This window comes from Anser cygnoides, chromosome 1 (assembly GCF_040182565.1).
Source record: "Anser cygnoides isolate HZ-2024a breed goose chromosome 1, Taihu_goose_T2T_genome, whole genome shotgun sequence".
In the NCBI taxonomy this organism is placed as follows: Eukaryota; Metazoa; Chordata; class Aves; order Anseriformes; family Anatidae; genus Anser; species Anser cygnoides.
The window spans coordinates 10,349,400-10,363,071 of NC_089873.1; positions in this window are offsets into that span (position 1 = coordinate 10,349,400).

A 13,672-nucleotide genomic window follows, 5' to 3' on the forward strand; every position below is an offset into this window, starting at 1 on the left:
CATCAGCTACATAGATGATGGGAGTGAGAGCACCCTCAGCAAGTTTGCAAAGGACACCAAGCTGAGTAGTGCAGTTGATACCAAAGAAGGAAGAGACGCTATTCAAATGGAGAAGGTTATCCTGGGTGCTATTGAAAGACATTTAAAGAACAAAGCTATTACCAAACATGATCAACAAGAATTTATTAAGGGTAAGTCCCGCCTTAGTAATTTGAGCTCCTTTTAGAATAAGGTCACCTGCTTGGTGGATGAAGCATGGTGATGGATGTAATCTTTCTGGATTTCATGAAGGGCTTTTTTACCATCCCTCACAGTATCTTGGGCAGGCTGAAGGCACTTGGGTCATCTAGTTTGGAGAAGAGGAGGCTGAGAGGTGACCTCATTACACTCCACTTCCTGAAGAGGGGAAATGCAGAATGAGGTGATGGTCTCTTCTGATAACCAATGATAAGACACATGGGAATGGCACAAAGCTGTGCCAGGTGAGGTTCGGACTGGACATTAGAAAAAAAAATCTTTACTGTTAAGGTCAAAAACTAGAACAGGCTTCCGAGAGAGGTGTTTGCTGTCCCATGCCTGTCAGTGTTCAAGAGACATTTGGATAATACCATTAATAACATGCTTTAACTTTTAGCCCTGAAGAGGTCAGGCACTTGGACTAGATGATCTCTGCAAGTCCCTTCCAACTGAAGTGTTGCATTGCATCACATTGCATTCTATTCTGTTCCATTCTGTTTCTTTCTGTTCCATTCTCATTAACCTCAGTTTCTACAACTTGTTATAATCTACACAAAGAGTGAATGTTTGAGGGCTCAGTAAAATAATATGCCCATGTAGAAACTCCATATTCAATATTACCATAAGCTCTCCAAGGCAAGGTTTAATTGCATAATATAATCAGTTAAATCATGAAGTAGTTCTCAGTCAACAAAAGAGCAAAGAGAAACAGAAAAAATATATGATCATAGTGTTAATGAAGGAGCAATGTGGCAATATTCTGAAGTTTGATGGCTGTGGAAAAAAAAAAAAAGTGTTTCCCTGTAGTACGGAGTTATCTTAAATTTTATAGGCAAATTTTTTAGCATGTCCAAAATAGAAGAAGTAAGTCATTTTAAAACTTGTTCCATATATATATATATATATTTTAAAGTAATTAATGTCTGGAAAAAGAGCATTAAGAGGTTAAAGGGTTTAACCGATACCTTCAGTTCCATACTTTCAGTTGCTGAAAAATGCTACTATATCAAATGAAAATAATTCAAATTTTTTTTTTTTTTTTTTTTTTGTAAAGCTCTTAAAAACACTCCTGCTATACCAGCATGAAGTAACAAGCAGCAAAGTTTTTTTGCCAGAGCCACCTGCCTGCTTTTAAAATAGGTTGCATCCAAGTTTACTGACTCTGGGCTGCAGTACCAGTCACATTACCACATAGTGAGGTTGGAGCAAAGAACATAATACACACGCACTGCCCACACACCTGCTTAAAATTCTCATTTACTTAACCTAGTTACATAGCAAAAGAGAACACATTAGAGATGACAGCTGAGTTGCAGCAGCAAAAGATGTTGAATAGCAAATAGTTGCTCTTCCTCTGCTAAAGGAGGTGGAGGACTTGCTGCACACACCCAACAGCACTGCCCCGTTGTTGCATCCTTCTCCAGGGAAGCAGGGCTGGAGCAATCCTGCTCTCTCTCTCTGCCTCTGCCCCTGTTCCTGTAGGGACTGTGACTTCCCTTTACCCATTCTTGTCATCTCTTTTCTGTTTTCACGTTCTGTGGACATCTTAAATGTGATGAATTTTGTGTTCTCTGTTGTCTCTGTTGTGCCTAAAGAAGGTTGTATCCACCTCTCAGGACTGCTTTTCTTCAGTGTGCAGCAGTACAGCAGCTCTGATTTTTATTCATGCCCTTAGGAAGTCTGATATCATGCCATGCTTGTACTCTTTAGGTCTCTGCTTATAGACAGGAAAAAAGACAGTATTAGTGACCTGTTTGTTTTCCATGGAATTAAATCTAGTCAGTAATTACAAGTCTCTTGTGGATTCAGACCTTTTTCCAATCATACAACAATCTAATCTTTATTTCAATGTCTGTGATATATTTTATCTACAAGCATACAGAAGATCCTAGAGCCCAGTCATGCTCTGCATGGAACACATGAAGAACTATCAAATTATAATTTATATAAAATTCTAAAAAAAAAACCTTCCTTCCTCCCTTCCTCCCTTCCCTCCCTTCCTCCCTTCCTTCCCTCCTTGGAAGGGAACTTAACTGGAATCTAGCTAGTTAAGAGAAAATTTCAAAAGTTCATCACATGCACAAGTCCACAAGTCTCCCACAAGTCCAGCCCAACTGACCTCATGTGTCAGGAACTCATTCAAAAAAGTGTTTTCACTTCTTTTTCTTTTTCACTTTTTTTCACAAAAGTGATGTGCTTGTGCCTCCATAGACATTCTAGTTTTATTTGTGTGTATTCACACTGTTGTGTGGGTACCCTCACAAGAAAACAAACGAAGACACAATATGGGCGTTTCAAAATACTTCAGTAGTTTGTAAGCACCGATTTGTGAAGAACATGCTTTTCACATATTTATAGATGAAAGTAAAAGTGAGTGAGAGAATGGAAACTTCAGGTAATATGCAGAAGTTGCTGCTTTCATTCTGTTAACCAGAAAAGCAGTAGTAATATTTAAAAGCTATTTTTTGTTTGTAGAAAAGACATGAATTATTACCAAGATACCCTTGCATTTTGAATTTTATTATTACATTCAAATGATATTTTGGGATCTGTGATATATTTTAAGCAAGCCTTGGAAAAACTTGATTCAAACTTCAAAAGAATATGAAGAAAGCTGACTAGGCAACAGCCTAAAGATATAAGAATAAGGAATAAATTAGCGAATAAACTCTTTGAGGAACAAACCCCAGGGGTCACATAAATCTGGAGCATCCCCTACAAATATATGGTATCATTTTTATTTAGAAAACATCACTTGAAGTAAATATTACTGATCTAATGGTGATATATTATGGTGATAAATTCAGAAATCTATAAAGCTTTATCTTAAATAATAATCTCAAAATAATAATTATTAATCATTTTGTGGGGGAAAATGCCTTATGCAAATACTACTGCTAAATTCTGCTTATTTTAAATGTTGTTTGTTATTCAGAATAAAGACTAAATGTAACCTAGTAATCAGAAGTTTTAAAGCTTCATGTTGGAATTTTGACATTTAAAGCCTGTTGATTTTAACGTAAGCAGCAGATGGCAGCAGCGACAGCGGAATTAGCCTCAGGAGTTGCTCATCATGCATTCAATCAAAGTGCATATGTATAGCAAGTTTGTAACTTCCAGTAGATTTCAGGAAGAGAAGCAGCTCTATCTGGTGAGTCTAGACCTTAGTTTTAAGGTAAGAGCTAAACAAAATATATATAAAAAAATATTTTTGCCTCAATAAAAGATGTAATCAATACACAAATTTCTTGAATGTATATATGAGGTCCTGCACTAGCCCTTAATGTTCAATTTTGCATGATGGTGGCATTGTGGGGAACAGCCGAGGCTGCTCAGTATTTCAGGTATGTGGGGCATGCAGGGGACTCCTTTAAAGATATGGCTGTGTAACTAGAATTAATGATAAGGAAAAAAAAATTAATAATAATCCTGCTAAAAATCACTAGTAATGTTTTGGAAAGGAAAAATCTGCATGCAAAGTATCACTTTTAGATGGCTGGTAAGAGTCTTTAGGAAATCAGAGGAAAATATGTATGCCTTTAAAACTAACATTACAATATTAACAACTTTTTAATGTTCTCTTTCACGCACTTTTGCAAATCAAAGGGGGGGAAAAAAAAGAAGAAAAAAGTAATAGTTTCTATTCTGATACCTTGTAGTGTAGGTGTGCTAAGGAATTGTCTGAGGACTTCTTTTCTAGAACAGGAAGTTCTTTTATCTAGGGTGTTTGCCAGGAAGAAAGTGTGCACTAAGGCACTATTTCTTATTCAGAGTACAGCCAGAGGAATTAAAACTTGATTAAAGTTGTCTCCAGCTTTATTGTCTCCAGCCAATTCACCAGCATAGAATTAAGCTTGTCTCCTGTCAGGTGTCAGTAAAACTATTAGAAATTTAAACATAATCCTAGAAGCCTAACTAAACAGGAGAAAGAGCGTGTGGTTATTCAAGAATATTTACAGTGTGATATGTATCACACTGAGCTCTTGCTTTACTAGCTCTGCAGTGAAGGGGCAATTCAAATAGGCAAGCTGTAACCCTCATATCTCATAAAATCAAAAAAGGTAATAAGAAATCTTCCAAAAGTTTTCTTTTAACTTGTTATTAAAAGTATCCTATATCTCCTTTCTGTTCAGCTTTCACAAAATTGGAGATGTTGGTGCAATTGTAGCATATTATGGATAACAGACAGTTAAAATACAAGAGTACTAATATTAAAAGGTTATTTACCTGATTCTTCTATCAAGACAATTTAGTTCATATGAGGATGTAAATTTCGACATTACCAAAATGACAGGGCATCCAACTATTTCCTTGGGAAACTTTTGTTTAATCTCAATACTTGTCTGGTGATCTGCAGGTTTAATTTGCATTATATCATTTCTACAGCTTCAAAAAGCAGTAACACTATGTTAAAATAGGCTATTGGTGGCTATGATGTAACAGAACATTGCCAGTAACTTCTACATCCAAAAATCATTAATCAGACACTGGAAAATCAACAGCTTCTAGGTATTTATGTATGTTTTTTCTTTCACCTGTAATACTTTCCCCAGAAATATAAGCAATTAAATTATTTCAAAAATCTTTTTAATAAGATCTGGCAGAATCATAACACTGAAGAATTAATAGGATTATAGAATAATTCTACTGGAGAAGACCTCAGGTCATCTACTATGATTTGATGGTTATGTTGAGCCTAAAGCATGAAGCAAAGTACAAAATATTGCAGGAAAAATGTGATATTCTGTTCATGTGCGAGAACACTTTCTAATCCCAACGACGATTTTTCTGTATCTACTCATCAGCTGTCAGATGTGGATTAGACTCTCCCATGCCCTCATGAAGGGAGACAGAAAACTTCGTAAAGGAAGTAAAGACAAGATCACTCTCATTTCACAGTGAAGTTCCACTGTAACATTTTACGTGCTACAAGTAATAGTATGTATCTCTCCACCCACATACCAAAGTACAACTAATTGCTGAGCCTTTTCGAAAATGTATTAGTATTTCTGTTTCTGGTTTTGTTTTTCATTTGGAAATAGCATGGACCTCCTCCGTAGCCAGCTATCACAAGCAGTTGAAGATTATGGTAATTGAAATGATCTGGAGATTGAAACGATGGAGAAAGCACATAAATACCTTGTATTTGATTTACAATGTATTTTATTGATTCCGAGCAAATACTCCATCTTGCCAGAAGATGGTGCCATAACTCCAGAAAATGTGGATTTGTGTTTTAGTCAACAGGAAAGCAGAAAAGCAGAACACACAAAGTCTTTTTAAAACAGTTACATAGCATTTTTCAAATGAAGACAAAATATACCCACACCGTATTGAGCTTGAAGATATTTTTCCATCTTAGTGTTTTAGAGACTTCGTAAATTTCTTTCTTTGTTCCTCGCCCCCAGGAAACTACTCGTGAATAATTAAGTCATAATCCCAAATTTGATTGTCTTGACTTGGTCTGTTCTTACAAAATCTTCACCTTACTTTACTTTAGTAAACTTGGTTTTGTTAAATTTTTAATTCATATATTAGTAAAATTCTTCTACAGACAGAAGATTGATCCAATTACCTGTCAGCTCTTATGAACTAATAATGAAAGAAACAGGTATTTTGGATTGATGCATTAAAAAGCATGATTGATTTCAGGATTAATTTAGGTCTGCAAAACTCTAAAAGACACTGCTTTAGAAAGCTTTGACCTGCTCCAGAAACTCTTCTCCCGTAAAGCTGGCTGTGCTTGAAAAGAAAATTTTGTACTGAGTTAGGGTAACCCATGTGAATTGCATGTGCTCTACACCTTTCCTTGTGCTTTTCATTTTATTGTTCTTTTTGGAATAGTTTACCTTAAACACCTCTTACCCATATCTTTCAGAGCTTGAGCTGACATAAATCAAATATAAACTAGCCAAAGATATGGCCACTTGCATAGTTTTTAGACAGGGACATGACATAAAAGAGAAAAAGAGGGAGGGAGAAGGAGAAATATAATTTACATTGAATTCTGTTAGTTCCTTAGTTTAGCAGAGTTATAAATTTGTTTTGTCAGGAAACAAGTGTCTGAATTTGTTTGGATTTGCCACAGGTTTGACAACGAGAATGAAGAGCTTTCTAGGACAAGTTCTTTGATCGTGAATGGATCTTGCTAGACTGAACAAACTACATTGTTTAAACTAAAAGACCTAGCTTGGCCACCAAATCTGTTTAAGCTCAGCAACAGGAGCATCCTGAAGTGCTGGAGCACTTCAGTGAGTCAGCCCTGAATATCCATTTCGTTCATGTGGATGGCCTGAGTCCCACCTGAGGTCAGGTCATGTACCTGGCTCAGCTGCCTTTTTCACAGGTGCTAGAGGGACCCTTTTAAGACAGGTCTTGGGATGTCTACACTAACTGATGTCAGTTTGATAACACACATAGAACCCCAAGCTGGATACAGCATGGTCTATCTGTACTACTTATAAACTCAAAGAATAATCCAGAATCTGTATCTTCTTTCCTTTAGAAATGACCCCATGTTCTCTATCAGGGTGAAGGGCTAAGTGAGAACACACAGGTGCGGGGCTCTGTCTAGATGTCAGTAAGAAAGGGTCAACAACAAAAGAATTCAAATAATGGCAATAATAAGACAGAATAAGAAAAAGGATACAGATAATAAATAAATTTTACATCCTTTCTGATGCTGGGTACCTGTATTCATGCAGCATCGGACATATCTCAGATGGATTTTTCTCATGGTGCACAGTGCAGAGCAGAGAAGACCCCATCCATGGAGAGAAGCTCTCCTTCTTGGTCATTTCACCTATTATATAATCTCCTTACAAGAAAACAACTCTATTCTTAAAGGATGTTCACTTGCGAACTTCTTGCACTGTTAGATAAGGCAAGGCAGAGCAGATACCAAGCAGGAGCTGCCCACAGGCTCCACTATATCAATGTGCTGGCTGAGGTGGTTCTGCAGCGGAGGGGTTGTACAGCACAACTCACCCCTGAGAGCCACGCTGGACCTGCAGCACAGGCCTACAGATACCCAAGCTGTTATGTGGATCACTAACTACTAAATGTGCTATGGCTTCTCAGTTAAGATCACTGCATTCCATCCTTTGATCCACAAAGAGTTTACCTTTCCCAAAGACATTATGTTACAGATTACATCAATAACATACAAGCTTCCCAATCCCGAAGTAGGAGCCCCAGTAGAGCAGACATAGCCTGCTCAAGATTCCTAGCTCCTTGAATACAATGTCTTCTGCAAGGCTTCTGATACATCCTACGTGGATTTTAGAGTGGGAAAGAAGAAATCATCAACGTTAACATATTCTTTCTGACAAAGGATTCCAGATGCTGACATCTCGCTACCCACCAGAATGAAACCACCAATATTAGGAGCCAGAGGAGCAGAGGAAAGATGAGCATAACACCAGCTAGAATCTGTGCGTATAGTCATTTTAATTATTTTATTACTAATACTGAGACTTCTTTTTTTGTGTTCTAACTGTATTCTATTTCTATAACAATTAGATCCGGGCTAATAATAAACTGTTGAGATTTGATTAGCAACAAATTCCTGGTTTTGTGAAAGTATAAGGTATGTTTCCTCTATGCCCATAAACAAGCATAACACCATCCACATTCGAATGAATTATAGGTGGACACCCCTGGATTTTGAGTCATGTGTAAGCAAATAAGCATCCAAATTCTTTTTGTTCTAAGAATTGCAATTATCTCGCGTTCCTGTACCTGTAATGGTGAAGGTCCAAAAGTCTTTTAAACCTTGTAGTCTCCCACAGGAAACACTATGGTGCTCACCGTTCTTGTTTTCTTTCAGATTTCCAAGTCCTGTAGCAAGAGATTAAATAGGACTTCCATTTACATGATGTGTTTCTGTACTTCTCTGTGTCTATCAGTGTTATCCTACACAGGTTTTGTGTGTACTGGAGAATGAATGCCTAGGAGTGAGCTAGAGGGAGTAAGCTCTGGAGACAAAGTGCCGTATCAGTCATAATCAGTTACTGAACATTGTATACAGCACAACAACTCAATTTGTATTTGGATGAGCACTCCAAAACATTTGTAAAAGGCTATGTAACAAAGATTAATATTTTTTTAGAAAGAAAATCATTCTACTTCTGATCTCAATGTCCTTATCTTCAAAGGAAATAGACAAACTGTTTTCTTCAGTGATCTTGGAGCTAAGATTCATAATTCAACAGGATATGCACACAAAAGTAGTGGTATTGCTTTTAGAATGTATTTTTTATCTACTTCCCCTCCACTAAATTGTTATAAGAATTATGTCTCTCTTTCTTTTATCCAGAAGATAGCAACCTTATCATATTTATATTATTGAATGCCTAATATTTATTCTACCTTCCCTTCTGCATTACTCTTTCCTACTGATAATATACAATTTACTCCACAAGCACAAAATTCCTTTTCTCTCAGAGATGACCTTACCAGTATATGTCTAGTTATGTCCTAAAATGTTTTTGGTTTCTGTTTATTTTTAAAATGGGCCAAGTCTTCCTTAAGCTTCAAGAAGGACTTTGGTGCTCAATTGTTTGCCTAATTTTTCCAGCTAAACAAAATTCACATAAACTTGTGTTTTTTTTTGTTTTAAATGACAGCAAAAGAAAGCCATTTTGATGTATTATGTTATCTCTACATAGAAAACAAGCTTTCATTGAAGTGGCTTATCAACTGTAGTACTTTGGCATCTAATATGAAGGTTTCTTACCATTCTATTTGTGAGAAAAAGGCTTGTTATATTTACTGAATCATGATTCAGTCCTGAGATTTGAGATCATGACTTACTCACATCTAATAATTTGATGTCTCAAATTTAAACCTCTTCCACTCCAAACTTACTTGTTACATGTCAATTTTGGTTTGGTTGCGAAGCCCATTTCTAGTGTTACACCACTTCTAATAAGCTGTCCTTCAAAAGTGTGATGCAATATTTTCTGAACATATGAAATATTGCCTGTTATGGCAGCGTCTGGTACAGAATATTCATCTAAATTTGGTGCTTGATTTCTGACATACACTTCTTAGTTCATTCTTACCTTTCTTTCATGTAGGAAAAACAAATTTCTGTAAAGTTGGAAATTATTTCCATCTCAAAGACAACAAAAATTATACTTTCCATGAAAACAAATTAATTTCTTATGGTAAAATAGTCAATCTGTGGTTATCATTTTCCAGTCCTTCATATATATCAGGGCCCCAAGCCTAGGTTGATAACAGAGGCATTAAGAGTACTAGGGTAGGGTACAAATTTATTGGGGACTAACACAAATTGCAACTGCTATATTATTGCTCACTGAACCCTTACAGTCTTGAGAGCTGGATACAACCTTCTTTAGGCACAACAGAGACAACACACAAAATTCATCACATTTAAGATGTCCACAGAACGTGAAAACAGAAAAGAGATGACAAGAATGGGTAAAGGGAAGTCACAGTCCCTACAGGAACAGGGGCAGAGGCAGAAGAGAGAGAGCAGGATTGCTCCAGCCCTGCTTCCCTGGAGAAGGATGCAACAACGGGGCAGTGCTGTTGGGTGTGTGCAGCAAGTCCTCCACCTCCTTTAGCAGAGGAAGAGCAACTATTTGCTATTCAACATCTTTTGCTGCTGCAACTCAGCTGTCATCTCTAATGTGTTCTCTTTTGCTATGTAACTAGGTTAAGTAAATGAGAATTTTAAGCAGGTGTGTGGGCAATGTGTATGTATGTTTTCTCTTCTCCAACCTTTCTATGTAGTAAGGTAACTGGTACTGCAGCCCAGAGTCAGTAAACTTGGATGCAGTAGTTCTTTCCATCCTTATAGAAAAAAGGTGTAGAAGCAACAACAGCTTCACAGATAACTAGTTTTTCTACTGAATGTGGCAGGTAGCTTTTTTTTTTCTCTGTCTCTCCCTTTGCACCTATACACATACAGCTATATAGCTGCATGTAGTTTATAGCACTTATGCACTTCATGAGCCATTTATCCTTTCAAGTAGTTACTTTTTCTTCTAAAAGAACAAGTTTCACATTTTGTGGATCTACTTGGAGACACTCCTTTCTATTTTTAACATGATAAAACCCTAAAGTTTTTCATCGTAAACATGTTATGGAATTTCTAATAACTTTCAATCTCATCCAGAGCATCTAGTGATACAGATGTAAACAGGTTGCTGAAGAAAGCTGAACTAAATGTTAAATGACGTTACACTGTGTTTGGAAATGTATCTGTTGTCTCAATCATTGATCGTCTCTATAGATAAGATTTTTACACCTGTAACTTTAAATCAGAAATTATATATATTGAATTAGGTAAATAAAAACAGTAGTAACACATGCAAATGTGAGTATTGTAAACATCCAGCTTTCATTTCATAGACTGTCTTGGAAAGATTACTTATGATATATTGCATGCGTAAGACCAGTCTGTTAAGTTATAAGGTTACATTTTACAGTTTCAAGCCATACCAGTTATCACTTTACATAGATATTTATAATCTTACAGGTTTGAAAAGAAGAGTAAACTTGGACTTTATGCTTGAGCTCTTCAGGCTATGCTGTCTGAAGTGAAGCAAGGAGTTACATTTGCTGCGTTTTTCTGCAAGAGCTCTATTTGCCTGGACATAGTACAATCATTCTTTCAGAAAATAGTGCCAGATATCAATGGGAAGGGTCCTACTGATTTCTGTGAAAACTGGAGAAGTGGAAGATAGAAATGTGAGACCAACAAAGCTATGGCAATTGATAAATCAATTTGTCACCTAATGGGATTTTAATTGCAGATAGATCAAAGAGTTGGAGCAATATAATGGCTTTTAACCCTGCCAAATATCTCATTTAAGATTTACTTTTCTCCCAGAAGGAAAGAGAAGAAGTAATTTAGCAAATTGCAACTTGTAAATGGCTTAACTGTTCTAAGACATAAAGTGGGATGAGAAGGTGATACACTGGGAAATCATGTGGGGAATAAAAGGATACAAGGAACTCCCGATGTGTTTAATGAGCTCAGTCTACTGAAGCAATAATATATATGACCCTCCAATAATTTTGTGTCCATACATCTCTTCCTCTAGTTTGAAATATATTCTTAATTATTTTTTTAATGAGACAACATAATTTAATCGTTCTTATTTCAGATAAATAACCCTTTTCTATGCACTTATTTGCTAAGGACTGTAATCGTGAGACTCTAGACTTCTAGGCTTTTTTTTTTTTTCCATGAACTGTCATTGTGTGCACTAGATGGCACTCAGTGCTTACTACTCAATGAATTTGTCCTGTCCAGAAGAGAAATTACAGTGGCCAGTGAAACAATTGCTGAGCTTCCTGTTACCTTGAACTTGAATTGTTGAAGCTGATAAAGACAGTAATAGAAATTGATAACTTTCCAATATGAAAACTACGCTAAGGAACATGGAAAATAAGGAGGTGATTGGTGACAGCCAAGATGGCTTCACTAAGGGAAGATTGTGCCTGACAAATCTGGTAGCCTTCTACAACAGGGTTACAGCATCAGTGGATAGGGGAAGAGCAAACGGCATCGTCTACCGGGACTTGTGCAAAGCATTTGACACTGTCCCCCATGATATCTTGGTCTCTAAATTGAAAGGCAATTGAGAGAGACAGATTTGAGGGATGTTCCACATTGAGTGGGTAAGAAATTAGCTGGCTGGTTGTGCTCAAAGAATTGTGGTCAATGGCTCAATGTCCATGTGTGGACAGGAACAAGTGGTGTTCCTCAGGGGTCAGTATTGGGACTGGCACTGTTTAACATCTTTACTGGTGACATGGACAGTGAGATGGAGTGCACCCTCAACATATTTCTCAGTGACACCAAGCTGTGTGGTGCAGTTGACATGCTGGAGGGAAGAGATGCCATCCAGATGGACCTGGACAAGCCTGGGAGATGGGCCTGTGCAAACCTCATGAAGTTCAACAAGGCCAAGTGCAAGGTTTTACATCTGGTCTGGGGCAATCCCAAGCACAAATATAGAGTGGGTGGAATAAGGATTGAGAGCAGCCCTGAGGAGAAGGACCTGGTGGAGTTGGTTGATGAGAAGCTCTACATGAGCTGACAACGTGCACTTGCAGCCCAGAAAGCCAACTGTAACCTGTGTTGCATCAGAAAAAGCATGGCCAGCAGGTCAAGGGAGGTGACCTCATGAGACCCTCTCCCCCTCATGAGACCCTACCTGAAGTACTGCACCCAGCTCTGGGGTCCCCAGCACAAGAAGGACATGGATGTATTAGAATGAGTCCAACAGAGATTTACAAAGATGATCAGGGGGCTGGAGCACCTCTCCTACAAAGAAAAGCTGAGGGAGCTGGGGTCGTTCAGCCTGAAGGAGAGAAGGCTCTGAGGAGACCTTACAGCAGACTTCCAGTGCTTAAAGGGGGACTACAGGAAAGCTGAGGAGGGACTCTTTGTCAGGGCGTGTAGTGATAGGTCAAGGAGTAATGTTTTTAAACTAAAAGAGATTAGATTTTTGTTATATATTAGGAAGAAATTATTTACCCTGAGTGTAGTGAGGCACAGGTTGCCCAGAGAAGCTTTGAATGCCCCATCTGAAAGTGTTGAAGGCCAGCTTGGATGGAGCTTTGTGCAACCTAATCTATTGGAATGTGTCCCTGCCCATAACAGCAGAACTAGATGATCGTTAACTTTCTTTCTAATCCAAACAATTCTATAATTCTATAGCTATGCCTGTAGCAGAATGAAATGCTGAGAAGAACTTCCTAACATGCAGTTAACATGCAACATACTTAATACAGCAAATCAAAAAAAGTCAATATCCTTCTCAGATGTTCCCAGAGTCTCCTTTAAATATTTTGTTCAGAATAAAGATGGTAATATTGCTCTTGGAGTTACACAAATCTATCTATCATTCCTTTGAGTTTTATTTATTTATTTAGTGTTTCAAGAGATCTTGGAAGACATTAGGTTCAGATGACCTTGGTGAATAGAGGAATCAGAAGCCAAATAATAAGAAAAATTAAAAATCCCCTAAGCTTATCTTGAATTATGTGGAGTCCAGAATTTGTATGAAAATTCTGGGAACAAAATTATAATTAAAACTTTTATGGGATGGAGAAAAATGGAAAAACAAAAGAAGTGTGAAGAAAACCCTATTTTAATGCAATGTTTAGTTCTTAGGTATTTAACCAGAAAGGGAAGAGCTGAAGTCTGAAACAGACTTCAGTGCAGAAATACCCAGAAAGTGATGTTCTAAACAAAAATAGATAAACTTTGGCATATATGCATTTCATTATAAAATTCTATCTTTGTTAGTAATCAATCTAATCAGGACACTATTCACCAAAAGGCAGGAATATGCAGAGTTAGTGGGAGCATCTACTGTGCTTCTTTTTACCATTTTCTGTTGGATTATGTGTTTTTCCTTTCACACATAATCATATTCTTTTCCAACCA